Below are 18,615 nucleotides of genomic sequence, written 5' to 3'. Positions count from 1 at the left end.
AAAAATTAGAAAAAAAATTAAAGTGATCTCATTATTTGGGTATAGAAGAATTACAATATAGGTGTATTTTCATAAATTCCTTCAGCTTCTCCCAGTGATGGAAAATGTAATGTTTATAATTACTCAAAAATTTAACGAGAACTTGGAGTTAGAGTGTGCAAAGGATGAAAGTTCCAAAGAACTTTTACAAACCTTTAGAATGGATACAAGAAGTTGGCAACAAGCTGGAAAGGAGTGCAAAGGAAGAGTGTGCCCCGGATTGAGTCCAAGTGATATTAATCATGAAACACAATTACCACACAGGTAAAGCTATTCTTATCACAAATATGACACACCTATCTATTGGATGGTACAGCTGCTAATGCCAGGGGGAATCCCAATTTCACAGTTAGTACACTTGAAACCTAGAGACATTAATTAAGTGATTTCTCCACAGGCACACACTCTCCAGGGATCAGTTACCTGGAGTAGAGCTTGCCTGACCAGGGCAAATATTCTGTTAGCAGTTACCATAAAACTATCCACCAAAAAAGTAAGCAGAGTGGGAAGGCTTGAAAAAGAGTTACAAATTGATTCCAGACTCTTCTTCTTTTAGGCCATCATGAAAATAGTTACTGAATGTATTGAAAAATTCCTACCAGGGTGTGACTCCTCCAATAACTTATTCCTTTCCCCTAGTACCCCTGTGTAACAAGCTGAAGGAATGCACAAGCATAAAGCTCAGAATGTCCTGAATTTTACCTGTGCCCTACCTGTGCCATGAAGGTCATCTATAGGGAAGGTAAGCATGGAGAGGTATAACTTCAAAAACCCTGCAATGGTAATAGTCCTCTTTCAAGTTCTTAGATAAATGAAAATCTTTTACTAAGGGACATTTTATTGGGCTGTTGAATATAATCTTCCTCTGGAAGTCTTAACCTGACCACTTTGAGTAATTCCTAAATAATCATGCTACACAAAGAGAAGTACCAGAACACTGGAGATAGACAAATGGGTTAATTTTATATAAGAAATAACAAGAAGATGAATTTTAAGGTTCTAACTTGATATATTTGATTCAGATATCTGAAAAACTATTACATGGAATAATCAATTTATTGACAGCTTAATTATACTTTAAAAGGAATAAAGAATGCATCCAACCGAATGATTTGATTTAAATTTTTGATGGGGTCAGTAGGCAGATAAATCAGAAGGGCTTAAGTGGTGTGATTCCTGTGAAGTGTTTGGCTTGATGGAGAAGTGAAGGCTGAATAAAGTGTTATTAGACATGTTTGTATTTGACATAAAAACAGTGATATCAATGCCAAAGTGTTTTGACACATCAATTAATGTTAGCCTGGGGGAAAAGTCTCATAAAACCAAGCTGGTAGGGATACCTGATACACTACGTAACAGAAACTACATCCTAAATTATTTCTAGGCCTAGAATGAAGAGCCAAAAATGAACAGATAAAATGTATTAGAAATAAAAATAAGAAAAATGTGAAATTCTGTTTTTGGATATTCACAGTTACACAATTCCAGTGTGGATAACATCTAGTTTGGGAATGATTTTTGAGAGAAAGACCTGAGGATGATTTATAATTGCTTTAGAAAGGGGAAGGGGGATCTGGGTGGCTCAGTCAGTTAAGGGTCTGCCTTCAGTTCAGGTCATGATCCTGGGATCCTGGAATCAAGCCCCACATTAGGCTCCCTGCTCTGTGGGGAGCTTGCTTTTCCTCTCCCTCTTCATTCCTGCTGCTTGGGCTTTCTCTCTCTCTCTATCAAATAAATAAAATCTTAAAAAGAAAAAAAAGGGGGGGCAAGCTTATGCTTCACTCATAGAAGCATGAAGTCCCCACCAAGGCTGGAAATAGGACACACAGATACTCCGCCAGGACCCTCCCAGCTCTCTTTGCGCATGTGTCAGAACAGGCCATTGGCCACCTGTTCTGCACTCTCTCCCTCCCACCCTCTTCTTTTTTGCTTGCCATGCTTTCCCAGAAGTTTCATTTTTTCTTCTTGTCAGTCTGCCCAGATGCTAGTCAATCATTGCTTGCATTTAACAGTTTTTCTCACATTTCATCTATTGAAAATATAACGACCCTGCTCATTTTGAAAACCTAGCTCAAATTCTGCCCACCCTGCATGAGTCTTCTTTCCTCACCAACAGAAATAACCTTGCCAACCTCTGTGTTTATGGACTTAGTGGCACTTGGTCCTTATGACTCTCACAGGTATTGTCAGATAGTGTCTGTTTTAAGCCTTGTTTGATACACATCATGTTTACATCCTAAACAGTCTTGTAGGCCACTGGGGATATAAGTTACATTTAAAAAATATAGTTTGCTTGGGTTATGGACATTGGGGAGGGTATGTGCTATGGTGAGTGCTGTGAAATGTGTAAGCCTGATGATTCACAGACCTGTACCCTGGGGCAAATAATACATTATATGTTAATAAAAATAATTATTTAAAAATATAGTTTGCCTTTGTAATATAAACATATTTGTGTTGTGCACAAGAAAAGAGAAGGAGGGAAAAACAGGAGAGATGAAAGACACTAGTGGCCAGAATAGGTATGTGATCTACCTAACTACTAGGGAGGAAGAGTTACAATCAGTCATGTCAAATGTTACCCTGAATATGATACTGGTCAGTCAATTATAAAGCTCTACATCAATGTGAAGAGTTAATCTAGACACACCTTGGGATATTCAGGCTTTGTAATTACAGACTGACATTTCTCGGGCTGTATGAATCAGTCCCTTAAAACACTCCATTACTTTCATGACCCTACCACTCCCACATGTTGGCAGGTGTCTCAAATAACATACACAAGGAGAATTTATTCACAACCCAACATCTCAATACATAAGATAGGAAAAGTAGGTGCAGAGAAAAATGTGTTTCTAAGACCCACAATAATTTATTAAAAGGTCAGGAGGATATATAAGCATTTTCCCCCTGAGGCTTATGTAGACAAAACTAGAGGGAAATGCGAGTATAAAATATATTACATTTCAAGCCAGTAAGGTCTGGTTCAAAAACTTTTAAAGAGGTGCTGGCTGCACAACTAAAACTTGTAAGCAAGTCTGCCTCAAGAAAGTCAGTTCTGTGCTCCCCCAAAATGGAAAGAATGTGGTTCAGGAGGAGGTTTTTACATTAACCAACCTATTTTGTTTTGGAAACAAATTTTTCTAGACTTTTCTAATGGGTTGTTACTTTTTCTATTGATTTTTCTCTAACCTCTACTTTTTTCTGAATCTGAAATTTGCCAATCGATAATTTTAAAGAATATGGCTAATGATCATGAACTCTATCAGCATATCCCCACAAGGACTGATACATCTATGATAGGTTTATGCATACACAAGCAATTTTTTATCTAAAGAGTACCCCAGACAAAGATTCTAATGCCAAATCATCATCACTATACAGATAGAATAGTAGTTGGAGGCAGAGGCTCTGCCTCAGGCCCATTCATAATGGAATGAAGAAGTAAATGTGCAAAGCTTCTCATATAATCCTTGAACTTGGACATAAATACATCAAAGGTTTGGAAGAGATTATGATAAGCCATGAGAACAAAACTCAGATTTGTTTATGACACCAACCCAAACTGAAGATCTGAAGGGTGCTTTCATTTCAGATTCAGGGTCATTTGACACAAGGCTAATGGTGAAATGTGCCAAAGTATTCAAAACCAAGATGGTTTCACTCAAACAGTGAAAGGCGTCAGCCTGTGAAAACTGAATCAGTTAAAAAAAAAAAAAATCTCATTTAACTTGCTGCAAATCCAACCCATTAAGTTCCCCTGTAAAGTGGGTTTATAGAGCATATGGAACTTGCTGGCTTCTTGGGATATTGCAAAGACAGATTTGTTGATGGAGAATATTATGCATTTTTCCCTATTTCCTACTTCAAATTTATTATTCCCTTCCTTTTAAAATATTTATTGCAGAGAGTAAATTTTGGATCAAACAAAATCTCAATTTTATTTTTGAATATATTAAAGATAGACATTTGAAAATAAATGTTGAAATGCTTGTTCTCTTTTAACTATTCCATAACAAAGAACATAAACTTTCTAAGATGCTTATCAATTATAATATGTACAAAAAATTCTGCAAAATCATGAAAATCTTACTTTTAAACAGCATGTATTTCCATTATCGGAAAAAGGTATATTCAGTATGTTTTTCTTCAGAGAACTTTTCAGATGAAATACCTCTAAATTTAAAGCTATGATTCTATTGTTAATCTGAAACAAAATTACAATAAGTACACTTCATAGTGTGCAACTACTCTGGAAACATGATAGAAATAGTATTAGTATTAGTATTAGTATTAGTATTAGTATTAGTATTAGTATTAGTATTAGTATTAGTAGTATTAGTATTGTACTTTTTTCAGACTAAAGATCAGACCTATTGTTTTAAATTGCTTTAAATTTACCTAAAAAGGTGTCTGGAGGTTGAGGGAAAGTATATTAAGTATACTATTCAAAAAGGTAACTAATAAACTATTTGAAATAAGTTTATCCTGTGTTGCCAGACTTTTCAGACAGCCTATATTTTATTTTGGCTCCAATAGCAGAGCATTTTACACAGTAATGAATTGCATATGGGTTACAAAATTGCTGCCCAATAAAATCTGAAGATATGAATGTACATATTGATCTACAGAAAAAGGCTGATTATGGACAGGGCATAGACTCTTGTAGAGGAAAAGCTTCAACAAAGGTAGGGGATTGACACACCCTGGAGAATCAAATTTCTAATAAGCACAGGACTACTAAGTTGTGGGATGTTGAACAATCTACCACACAGGTATGATGGTTGGTACCAAGTCTATGGTCAATTATTTTGTTCATTTACTCCACACACATTTACTTAAGTACCTGTCCTGTACCAGAGATGATAATCCCCGGGAAGTTTTTTTGTGGTTATGCACAAATTTCCTAGAAGACACAATACTCAAGAAAATGTAGTTCAATTCACAGCATTGACACCCCTTCTCTGAACACTCCAAAGAAGCTTGCCTAAGGAGTACAATTCATAAGGTATATGGAGGAGGCTTGGTTCCTCTGTGAAACATAGTTCCTAAGTCTTTGGACAGTGCCTTCTGCAGCACCCCTCTGTTGCTCATTGGGCTGGGACTATCCTTAGGATAAAGTTAGATGATGCTATTTTGTTGCTTCTGGACAAGAATTGAGCCCTAAGAACAGCATCAGAAACCTACCAAACATAAATACACACCCAATTTTAATCTTTGATTAGCAATATTATACAAATCTGGACTATGCCATTTGATTAGACTATAAATGAGCAATATATAATTTATTAATTTCCAGATGTCAGCTTAATCAGTTTAAAATGATTATTACTGCAACTCCAACAAAACACCCTAACTCAAGTCATTTTCTCAACCAGATTGCATTCAAACTGGCATTCAAACTGACATTCAAATATAAGCATTCACATATCAAAAAGTATGTTAACTTAGAGTCACACTCACTGAAATTTCTCCTTTAATATTTTCCCAGGATGTTATATCAAGTGTCTTTCTCTTGTTCAAGTCACACCTACCCAAGATCTTCCATTAACATTCTCTCCACTCCAGTCCTTATGCTCCCTCCTATATTATAGGAACTCTTGTCATATTAAGTTTGTAAACATGAAAATCTAGGTCTAAAAGAAGTAACAATCTAAAAGAAAGAATCAGACCATGAAACAGCTCAGCACAAAGAGAGCACCAACCACAGAATCATGATAAATGTGCAACACATGTAGTCCATCTATGTCCCTCCAAATGTTACTGTTAATATTACTGCCAGATTAATTTCCCTAATCTACTAGTTAGAATATAGGCTTAGCCTTGTTGACAAAGACCCAAAATAATATTAAGTGCTTCTACTCCATAAAGTCTCTGTAGGCTCAGGCTCCACCTGCATTGATATTCTGCTCTCCCAAAAGTGCTGTCTTTATCCATATGACCTTCTCCACCAAGCTCACTTTCAAGCCGCTATGAAGGAAAGAAGTGAAAGGGGAGAGCCTGTCCAGTCATTACTGCCTTTGCAAAGCACAGGCATGGTTTATGTTATTTCTGCTCACATCCCCCCCTAGTCAGAATTAGTCACATGGCCACACTTGCCTCCAAGAGAGTCTGGGAATTAAATCTTAAGTTTGTTCAGCTTTTAAAAGCTAAAAATTCTATTGCTATAAGAGACGAAAGAATAGACATTGAGGGACAAGTAGGAGACTGTCATACCAAAATAGTTCACTTGTCTCTGCTCAAAATTTCACAATGTCTACAGTCCTATAAGTAGAGTAGATTACATACTATTCAGCTTGCATTGCAAGGTATTCCTGAACAGACTCTTCTCACTTTTATTAGCAGCTCAGGCTTTCAGAAGCCCCTCCCACTTTTCAGAACCTGCATCAATCCCCATCCCCTTTCACAAATTTCTCCTTTCTTGCTATATCCCACAATACTCTCTTTCTTGTGCATTAATTGACAGACCACTCTTTGAAACACTTGATTATTATAGCAGACGCTCTTGATGCCTCATCCTGGTATCCTCCCATACCCCTTGAAGCCATCTTACTGCAACTGTCCCATGGAAGGCTTTCTATTGATAGTACAGGAAAAGAACAAAAGTGCTAGGGAGTAAATGCTCTTAGGAGCACCCCTTAGCTAATGATGGTTGGGAATTAAAGGATAATTACCCATCTCCCCTACTTTTGGGTAGACTAATATCGGTTTGTGTTCTATACCATTTCCCAGCAGAATTACCAGTTTCTTACAGTGGTGTCTAGATATAGTTGTCTTCGTTGCTTTCCTTAACTCACTTTTTCCACTTTCTTACCCATGTTTCCTGGAATCACTCCTGAATAAACTAGTAGTCCTCAAATCCTCATCTCAGTGTCTGCCTCTGAGGAAATTCAAATGAGATAATCGTGACCTATCTTTCCCACACTCCATGGAGTTCTGGAGAATTCAAATGTCTCCATTTCATTATCATTATTTCATAACCCCAAGTACCTGGCACACAGTAGGTGCTTATTAGATGTTGGGCGGGTGTCAGAATTCATTGTATATATTTTTCCTTGTCTGTTCCAAAGCCAGTGTAGTAATTTGTTAGAACAACACCCACGTTGCTAAGGCTAGTTGCTGCAAACTAAGAAACCTTTGGTCCAAGCAGGTACCAGCCTGTCACTGACCACACAGTGATTAGACACAGAACTATTTTACCTTGTGCTTACAAAGCATAAAGTTGTTTATCTTGGCTTTATCATCATCACTTCATTAAGCAGTGGAAAAGTGAGGTTATACACCGAATCCACTTTGCTCTAAGATTTGTTTACTTTCTGTTAAACGAACATGCTAATTCACTGTTATAAAATTTATAGTTTACATGAAGATCCAGTGTCCACTATTCTCCCAAACATTAGCAATTCAAAACGTGTAGCAAATGGTTCCATTTATAGAGCAGTGCCAGTTTATTCCATTCCAGCAGTTCCATTTATTCAGAGAAGCCATGATACCTCTGTGGTATGGTTCTCCTCCTCCTTCATTTTCTCCCTGCCTTATATGCCTATCATTTTCCATTTCCCTTCCACAGAGAAAAGGTTATAGAAGAAATAACTATTTCCAACAGACACAACCATGCATAAGCTGGATACTGTTTAGATTGGCATCTATCATCTTAGTTATTTCCCCAGGTCATTAATAAATTTTTTGCAGTTGTGTATGGGTGTGTATATAGAAATTTTTCAAAATTCTCTAAAATTGAGAAGAAACTTTGCCAAATCTATTCCCTTCTAGCTTTTTAAACATATACATTTAAAGGGATATTCAATACTTCTGTTTTTGAACTGGTTATCCATAGCCCATTAAAGTGCTGTCTTTTAAAAGGTATTTGCTATTCACGAGAGAGGGGAGCAGAAGGTATACTGGAGAGAATTATTGGGGAGAATTTCCCCAATATGGCAAAGGGAACAAGCATCAAAATTCAGGAGGTTCAGAGAACACCCCTCAAAATCAATAAGAATAGGCCCACACCCCGTCACGTAATAGTAAAATTTACAAGTCTCAGTGACAAAGAGAAAATCCTGAAAGCAGCCCAGGAAAAGAAGTCTGTAACATACAACGGTAAAAATATTAGATCGGCAGCAGACTTATCCACAGAGACTGGCAGGCCAGAAAGAGCTGGCATGATATTTTCAGAGCACTAAACGAGAAAAACATGCAGCCCAGAATACTATATCCAGCTAGGCTATCATTGAAAATAGAAGGAGAGATTAAAAGCTTCCAGGACAAACAAAAACTGAAAGAATTTGCAAACACCAAACCAGCTCTACAGGAAATGTTGAAAGGGGTCCTATAAGCAAAGAGAGAGCCTACAAGAAGTAGATCAGAAAGGAACAGAGACAATATACAGTAACAGTCACCTTACAGGCAATACAATGGCACTAAATTCATATCTCTCAATAGTTACCCTGAATGTTAATGGGCTAAATGCCCCTGTCAAAAAACACAGGGTATCAGAATGGATAAAAAAACAAAACCCATCTATATATTGCCTCCAAGAAACTCATTTTAAGCCTAAAGACACCTCCAGATTTAAAGTGAAGGGGTGGAAAAGAATTTACCATGCTAATGGACATCAGAAGAAAGCAGGAGTGGCAATCCTTATATCAGATCAATTAGATTTTAAGCCAAAGACTATAATAAGAGATGAGGAAGGACACTATATCATACTCAAGGGTCTGTCCAACAAGAAGATCTAACAATTTTAAATATCTATGCCCCCAACGTGGGAGCAGCCAACTATATAAACCAATTAATAACAAAATCAAAGAAACACATCAACAATAATACAATAATAGTAGGGGACTTTAACACTCCCCTCACTGAAATGGACAGATCATCCAAGCAAAATCAGCTAGGAAATAAAGGCCTTAAACGACACACTGGACCAGATGGACATCACAGATATATTCAGAACATTTTATCCCAAAGCAACAGAATACACATTCTTCTCTAGTGCACATGGAACATTCTCCAGAATAGATCACATCCTCGGTCCTAAATCAGGACTCAACTGGTATCAAAAGATTGGGATCATTTCCTGCATATTTTCAGACCACAATGCTCTAAAGCTAGAATTCAACCACAAAAGGAAGTTTGGACAGAACCCAAATACATGAAGATTAAACAGCATCCTTCTAAAGAATGAATGGATCAACCAGGAAATTAAAGAAGAATTGAAAAAAAATCATGGAAACAAATGATAATGAAAATACAACAGTTCAATATCTGTGGGACACAACAAAGGCAGTCCTGAGACGAAAATATATAGCAGTTCAAGCCTTTCTCAAGAAATAAGAAAGGTCTCAGGTACACAACCTAACCCTACACCTAAAGGAGCTGGAGAAACAACAAGAAAGAAACCCTAAGCCTATCAGGAGAAGAGAAATCATAAAGATCAGAGCAGAAATCAATGAAATAGAAACCAAAAAAAACAATAGAACAAATCAACAAAACTAGGAGCTTGTTCTTTGAAAGAATTAATAAAATTGATAACCCCCTGGCCCGACTTATCAAAAAGAAAAGAGAAAGGAACCAAATAAATAAAATCATGAAAGAAAGAGGAGAGATCACAACTAACATCAAAGAAATACAAACTATTATAAGAACATACTATGAGCAACTCTACGCCAATAAATTTGACAATCTGGAAGAAATGGATGCATTCCTGGAGACAAATAAACTACCGCAACTGAACCAGGAAGAAATAGAAAGCCTGAACAGACCCATAACCAGTAAGGAGATTGAAACAGTCATTAAAAATCTCCAAACAAACAAAAGCCCAGGGCCAGATGGCTTCCCGGGGGAATTCTACCAAACATTTAAAGAAGAACTAATTCCTATTCTCCTGAAACTGTTCCAAAAAATAGAAATGGAAGGAAAACTTCCAAACTCATTTGATGAGGCCAGCATCACCTTGATCCCAAAACCAAACAAGGATCGCATCAAAAAAGAGAGCTATAGACCAATATCCTTGATGAACACAGATGCGAAAATACTCAACAAAATACTAGCCAATAGGATTCAACAGTATATTAAAAGGATTATTCACCACGACCAAGTGGGATTTATTCCAGGGCTGCAAGTTTGGTTCAACATCCGCAAATCAGTCAATGTGATACAACACATCAATAAAAGAAAGAACAAGAACCATATGATACTCTCAATAGATGCTGAAAAAGCATTTGACAAAGTACAGCATCCCTTCCTGATCAAAACTCTTCAAAGTGTAGGGATAGAGGGCACATACCTCAATATCATCAAAGCCATCTATGAAAAACCCACCGCAAATATCATTCTCAATGGAGAAAAACTGAAAGCTTTTCCGCTAAGGTCAGGAACACGGCAGGGATGTCCATTATCACCACTGCTATTCAACATAGTACTAGAGGTCCTAGCCTCAGCAATCAGACAACAAAAGGAAATTAAAGGCATCCAAATCGGCAAAGAAGAAATCAAATTATCACTCTTCGCAGATGATATGATTCTATATGTGGAAAACCCAAAAGACTCCACTCCAAAACTGCTAGAACTTGTACAGGAATTCAGTAAAGTGTCAGGATATAAAATCAATGCACAGAAATCAGTTGCATTTCTCTACACCAACAGCAAGACAGAAGAAAGAGAAATTAAGGAGTCAATCCCATTTACAATTGCACCCAAAACCATAAGATACCTAGGAATAAACCTAACCAAAGAGGCACAGAATCTATACTCAGAAAACTATAAAGTACTCATGAAAGAAATTGAGGAAGACACAAAGAAATGGAAAAATGTTCCATGCTCCTGGATTGGAAGAATAAATATTGTGAAAATGTCTATGCTACCTAAAGCAATCTACACATTTAATGCAATTCCTATCAAAGTAGCATCCATCTTTTTCAAAGAAATGGAACAAATAATTCTAAAATTTATATGGAACCAGAAAAGACCTCGAATAGCCAAAGGGATATTGAAAAAGAAAGCCAAAGTTGGTGGCATCACAATCCCGGACTTCAAGCTCTATTACAAAGCTGTCATCATCAAGACAGCATGGTATTGGCACAAAAACAGACACATAGATCAATGGAACAGAATAGAGAGCCCAGAAATAGACCCTCAACTCTACAGTCAACTAATCTTCGACAAAGCAGGAAAGAATGTCCAATGGAAAAAAGACAGCCTCTTCAATAAGTGGTGCTGGGAAAACTGGACAGCCACATGCAGAAAAATGAAATTGGACCATTTCCTTACACCACACACAAAAATAGACTCAAAATGGTGAAGGACCTCAATGTGAGAAAGGAATCCATCAAAATCCTTGAGGAGAACACAGGCAGAAACCTCTTCAACCTCAGCCGCAGCAACATCTTCCTAGGAACAACGCCAAAGGCAAGGGAAGCAAGGGAAAAAATGAACTATTGGGATTTCATCAAGATCAAAAGCTTTTGCACAGCAAAGGAAACAGTTAACAAAATCAAAAGACAACTGACAGAATGGGAGAAGATATTTGCAAACGACATATCCGATAAAGAACTAGTGTCCAGAATCTATAAAGAACTTAGCAACACCCAAGGAACAAATAATCCAATCAAGAAATGGGCAGAGGACATGAACAGACATTTCTGCAAAGAAGACATCCAGATGGCCAACAGACACATGAAAAAGTGCTCCATATCACTCGGCATCAGGGAAATACAAATCAAAAGCACAATGAGATATCACCTCACACCAGTCAGAATGGCTAAAATCAACAAGTCACGAAATGACAGATGCTGGCGAGGATGCGGAGAAAGGCGAACCCTCCTACACTGTCGGTGGGAATGCAAGCTGGTGCAGCCACTCTGGAAAATAGCATGGAGGTTCCTCAAAATGTTGAAAATAGAACTGCCCTATGACCCAGCAATTGCACTATTGGGTATTTACCCTAAAGTTACAAACGTAGTGATCCAAAGGGGCACATGCACCCGAATGTTTATAGCAGCAATGTCCACAATAGCCAAACTATGGAAAGAACCTAGATGTCCATCAACAGATGAATGGATCAAGAAGAAGTGGTATATATACACAATGGAATACTATGCAGCCATCAAAAGAAATGAAATCTTGCCATTTGCAACAACATGGATGGAACTAGAGCGTATCATGCTTAGCGAAATAAGTCAAGCGGAGAAAGACAACTATCATATGATCTCCCTGATATGAAGAAGTGGTGATGCAACATGGGGTCTTAAGTGGGTAGGAGAAGAATAAATGAAACAAGATGAGATTGGGAGGGAGACAAACCATAAGTGACTCTTAATCTCACAAAACAAACTGAGGGTTGTTGGGGGGAGCGGGTTTGGGAGAAGGGGGTAGGATTATGGGCATTGGGGAGGGTATGTGCTTTGGTGAGTGCTGTGAAGTGTGTAAACCTGGTGATTCACAGACCTGTACCCCTGGGGATAAAAATATATGTTTATAAAAAATAAAAAATTAAGACAAAAAAAGGTATTTGCTATTCAAGGATCTTTAGGAGCCCATTTAAAAAACTTTTTAAATCCTTTTCTCTGAAACAGAAAGCTGTATTTACCAAGAACAAACACCGAACAACCAACACAAGAAATGTCAGGGTTCTATGGGTGACCACGTGGACTACCCCACAGCTCATATATATGAATCCACAAGAGTAAAACTGGGATAAAAGCAATTGGAGTTAGAAAGTAATAAAATGAAAATTAGAAACCTAAATACCAGCAAAACTTGTTCTTGGGTCTGAAACTTTAGATGGTTGGAGAAGACAGGTGTTCCTCAATATCTACAGAGTTCTCAGGTTTGGAGTATGCTACCATACTATTCCCAGCTACTTTGGCTGGACAAATTAGCAAATGACTCATACAGCATGTAGCTACCAGTTACCGTATAAATGTTCTCAATATCTCATTTAAGTTTTTAGAAATTGCTTCCTTTTTAATTTTAAAAAAATTAATTGAAATATAGTTTACATACAATATTATATTAGTTTTGGTTACAACAAAGTGATTCAATAATTACATATATTACAAAATGCTCACTGTGATATTCATTTCACTTTTAATTGGTGCTGCAGTGACTGGAGAAGCTATCAAATATGTAGAGTTTATATATGTGAGAAAACATGCCTTCCAGGTTAGGAAAAGCAAACTGAGTTTTCCTTATTTTTCTTACTGTTCCCTATCCATTTGCCAAGATATGAACCTAAAATGCGTAACCATTCTGGACTAGTTTCCTAAGAATACTATAACAAACTACCACTAACTGAGTAATTTAAAATAATGGCAACTTATTCCCTCACAATTCTGGGAGCTAGAAGTCTGAAATCACGTTGTCAGCAGGGCTCTTATCCCTCTAAAGACTCAAGGGAAGAATCCTTCCTTGCCTATTCTAGCTTTTGGTGGTCATATGGCCACCTTCTTTTTGTATGTCTCTGACACCAGTAATTTTGGATTTATAGTCCACCTTACTCAAGTATGAACACAACTAATGACATCTGCAAAGACCCTATTTCCAAATAAGATCATATTCTGAGATTCCAGATAGACACAGATTTTGGAGGTATACTATTTATTCTCAAGAGTCTACCTGCTAGCCTGCAAAAATGTATGTTCATACCATGTGCCAAGTGTAGTTACTCATCTCAACTTCCCCCAAAATCTCAACTCATTCCAACTCTAAGTCCAAAAATCTCAAATAAATATCATCAACTCAAAAAGTCCCAAATCTCATTATCTAAATCACATATGGATGAGTAGCTGGGTATAAGCCATCCTGGGACAAAATAACTATCTGTGAACTTATGAATTAAAAAACAAATTAGCTTCTTCTAAAATGCAATGGGGGTCCTGCCAACAGTGTACAACATATCCTGTTCCTCCACATCCTCGCCAACACTGGTTATTTCTTGTCTTTTTGATTTTAGTCATTCTGACAAGTGTGAGGTGATATATCATTGTAGTTCCCTGATGATGAGTGATGTTGAGCATCTTTTCATGTCTTTTGGTCATTTGAATGTCTTCTTTGGAAAAATATCTATTCAGGTCCTCAGCCCATATTTTTTTAATCAGGTTGGTTTTTTGGTGTTGAGTTGTTTAAGTGCTTTGTATGTTTTAGCTATTAACTCTTTGTCAAATATATCATTTGCAAATATCTCTCCCATTCAGTAGTTTAACTTTTTGTATTGTTGGTGATCTCCTTTGTTGTGTAAATGCTTTTTATTTTTATATAGCCCCAATAATTTATTTAGCTTTTGTTTCTCTTACATTAGGAGACATAAATAGAAATATGTTGCTATGGCCAATCTCAGAGAAATTACTGCCTGTGCTCTCTTCTAGGATTTTTATGGTTTTAGGTTTCACATTTAGACTTTCATCTATTTTGATCTTATTTTTGTGTATGATGTTAGAAAGTGGACCTAGAGGCTATTGTACTAGGTGAAATAAGTCAAAAAGACAAATAAATAAGTAAAGAAGACAAATAAAATATAGTTTCACTCATATGTGAAATCTAAAAAAAAAACAAATGAGGGCACCTGCCTATGGCTCAGTTGGTAGAGCATGTGATTCTTGATCTCAGGATTGTACGTTCAAGCCCCACATTTGGTGTAGAAATTACTTAAAAAAAAAAAAAAAGATGAGGGTCACCTCGGTGGCTCAGCATTAAGCACCTGCCTTTGGCTCACATCATGATCCCACAGTCCTGGGATCCAGCCCCACATCAGGCTCCCTGCTCAGTGGGGGAGCACTGAGCAGGAAGTCAGCTTTTCCCTCTCCCTGCTACTCCCCCTACTGTGCTTGCTCTCTCCCTCTCTGTCAAATAAATAAATAAAATCCTTAAAAATGAATAAACAAACAAAAAGCAGAATTAGACTTATAAATACAGAGAACAAATTGATGGTTGTGGCGGAGGTGGAGCGTGTGGGCAAAATGGGTAAAAGGGGGTGGGAGATACAGGCTTCCAGTTAAGGAATATATAAGTCACATGAAAAAAAAGCACAGCATAAGGAATATAGCCAGTGATATTCTAATAATGTTGTATGGTGACAGATGATAGCTACACTGTGGTGAACATATTAGCTTGTCTAATATTAACATAGCATTGTGTGTAACTGTACTCAAATTTTAAAATTCATCATAAATAAATTTTTAAAATGGTGTGACAGGCATACATAGGCATTCCCTTTCCAAAATGGAGAAAATGCAAGGAATAAAAAGGTCACTTGTCTCTAGCAAGTTCAAAACCCAGAAGGGAAAATTCCAATAGATTTTAAGGCCTATGGACACCTTTCAAGGTGTGTCCATACTCTGTTCTTCAAGCCTGTGGAGGCCCCAGGCAAAGTCCCATCAGCTCTGTCATTAGGGCAATTTATTTTCTGTTTGTGACATTCCAGAAACCTACCAACTTGCCTTCATTTCATCCTGTCTCTGTCCCCTCCAAACCAAACTGATGGTATGTCTGCTGGTAGAACTTTCTCAAAAACCTTGTGGTCTTCCATGGATATCGTGGGTACTAGTATCATTAGACATAGGGTCCTTCATAAACTTTTCCTGGATGACTCCGTCCTATTTCTAGCTTCTGTTGCAATGGTTAAGTAGATCCACAGGTCATATACCTAATCTCTTCAAAGAGATTACTCAGCTTCACCCCTGGCCTTTTCTCCAGAGCACACCTTGGCCTCTGTGCAATATGCGCAGGCTGAGAATTTTTCAAGTCATCAAATCCTGGTCCTTTTTTGTTTAACAGTTCCATTCTCAATTTCTCTTTTCTCCTACATTTTACTATAAACAGCAACAAGAAACCAGGCCTCACCTTCTGCACTTTGCCTGGCAATCCCCTCACCTAACTATCCAAGTTCATCACTTTATATGTTCTACTTTCCATCCAATAGTAGAACATAATTTGGCTAAATCTTCTGCCATTTCATGAGTCACAATAACATTTTCCCACTTTCTTTTAAGGTTTTACCAGGAGCACCTTTAATGTTCACATCTCTGGCAACATTCAGATCATGATAATGTATGTATTTTCGTAGACAATGAACATTTTCTCTACCACCATACTTTAGAGAAACAGAATCAATCAATAAACTGATGGATAGATAGATAGAGATTTAGGGAGTTAGTTCACATAATTATGGGGTTTGGAAAGTCCAAAATGTGTAAGGCTGGCAGACATGAGTTGATGCTAGAGTCCCTTTTTTTTTTTTAAAGATTATTTATTTATTTATTTGAGAGAGAGAGAGAGAGTACAAGCAGGGGAGAGGGGCAGAGGGAGAGAAAGAAGCAGATCCCCCCTGAGCAGGGAGCTGGGTGTGAGGCTCAATCCCAGGACCCTGGGATCATGATCTGAGTCACCCAGGCCCCTGATGCTATAGTCTTGTTGCATAAATTCTCTGGAAAACCTGAGTTTTGCTCTTAAGACCTTCAAATGATTGGGTGAGAACCATGTACATTATCCAGGGTCATGTCCTTTACTTTTAAAGTCAACTGATTATAGATGTTAACCAAATCTACAAAGTATCTTCATGGAAACACCTAGATTAGTGTTTAATTAGACAACTGGATACTATAGCCTAGCAAAACTGATACATAAAGCCATCACACAGTCCTAATCTTACAAGAAAAGAATTAAAATAATTTGTTTATATTTTATTGGTCACTATTTTATTTATTTTTAAGACTAAATTGGCCTAAAATAAAATTATCATGTGACTTGCAGGGGCAACAGTATCATACTTTCCCATCAAAGTTCAGGGATAAACACAGTGAAGACAAAAATAATAGAAAATGATAACTAGCTGACTTATCCTGGTTTATACAGCTTTAATAGATAAGTTGGTTGGAGAAATATAAGACAAAGACACTCCTGTCCAATATGCAAATATAGGATGTTTGTCTTGAGTACAAAAAAAGAGGGGTGTCTGGGAGGTTCAGTGGTTTAAGCCTCTGCTTTTGGCTCGGGTGATGATTTCAGGGTCCTAGAATCGAGCCCCACATTGGGCTCTCTGCTCAGCAGGGAGCCTGCTTCCCCCTCTCTCTGCCTACCTCTCTGTCTACTTGTGATCTCTGTCTGCCAAATAAATAAATAAAATATTTTTAAAAAGAGAGAGAGAGAGCATACACCATATAGCATAGGAAAACATACTTGATTTGTTTTTTTTAATTTTTTAAAAGAATCTTTATTTCTCTTGGTTACAAAAATAATACATATTCAATTTAGATAATGTGCAAAATGTAAGGAATAAAAGAAGAAAAATCATTTATAATTCCACTTCGAAGAGAGCCTCTCTTAACATTTTAGTATATTTCCTTCAAGTATGCCTACATATATTTACACAATACATATAAAATACAGAAATATATGTGTGTATACATAGAGGCATACATACATATAGGTATACACATGCATACAGGCATATATATAGAAAGAGATGTCATTATGACATGTCACACTTCTGGTTCATAAATCCCTTTTTCCTTCCCAACAATTATCTCTATTAATTAGATCCTTCAAAAAAATCCAATGTATATCAAAACCCATATTCTAGAACAGATGTCCGGAGACTACTAAATAACCTATTTGCAAAAGAAAAAACAACTACTTTCAATCCAGAGCAGCAAGATGTCATAGTAAGTCACATAGATTGTAAACCAGCAGATTAAGACACATAGAGCTTTCCTAGGTATGTAACCTAAATATATTTGTCTTCATATGTCTCTCATTTGCAATGTGGGCACATTTCCTATACTTCTGACATTGAAGCTTTGATATAGGGGTGAAAATATGTCCAGAAATATATCTCATGAAACCTTAGTTTTGGTGAGAGATTCTTTAGTTTTCATCAGTGAGGTAATCGCCTCCTTTAAATATTTCATATTTCTATTCCAGCCATCAAGTTTTGAAATAGTTTTATGCTGCTTAGTGATTATATACAGCATTAATATGACTAAACTATAATGATAGATTACAAAATAACCTGATAAAAACCTACTAGTGATTGTGAAATAATATGTAAAACAAGATTTCATATTTAAGACATTGCAGCTGTGGCAGACCTTCTGCAAATTAATCTGGGTTTTGCCACACAGGAATTTGCATTTGTAGATATCTACTGGTTTCTTCCCTCATACCGCTCTCTGCTGGGGCCAGAACCTATACTGGCACCCAAACCTGGTAAATGAAGCTGCACAAGACCCCTAGGCCAGACTGGTCCCCTGAAACTATCCCACAACAATATGTACATGAATGGGGCTAGCCCCTCCAGCTGTGCACCTGCAGGGGGCCTAAAACCATCACAGATTTTCACTACCATGCATCTGGAAGACAGTGTTGCTGTAGGAGTGCATACTTAGAGCCAAAGATCCTGCAGTTGCTTGAGGACCTGAATTGGGCCCTGTCTGTTGTCAGTGGTTGGCAATGTAGGGCTCACCTGCATTTAGCCCTTTCAGTTGTGCAACTACATGTACCTGGCCTGACTCCCAACACTGACCTACACTATGTGCCTGTTGTGAGAGCCAGCAGCCGAAAGAGAATATGCTAACAGCC

At 37.3% G+C, this 18,615-nt stretch overlaps 1 long non-coding RNA gene across 1 annotated transcript in view; it reads left to right on the top strand.

The window, feature by feature from the left end:
• Positions 1 to 217: 217 nt before the first annotated feature.
• LOC309865626 overlaps positions 218 to 18,615 on the top strand; it is a 72,622-nt gene continuing 54,224 nt past the window's right edge. The window contains exons 1-2 of the long non-coding RNA XR_014312207.1: positions 218 to 303; positions 679 to 781. This is a non-coding gene — a long non-coding RNA (uncharacterized lncRNA). The remainder of the gene's footprint in view (positions 304 to 678; positions 782 to 18,615) is intronic.

The sequence above is a fragment of the Mustela nivalis genome (assembly GCF_964662115.1).
Source record: "Mustela nivalis genome assembly, chromosome: 5".
NCBI classification, from domain to species: domain Eukaryota; kingdom Metazoa; phylum Chordata; class Mammalia; order Carnivora; family Mustelidae; genus Mustela; species Mustela nivalis.
Note: the sequence above shows the minus strand (reverse complement) of the source record. Positions and strands in the feature narration are given on the sequence as shown.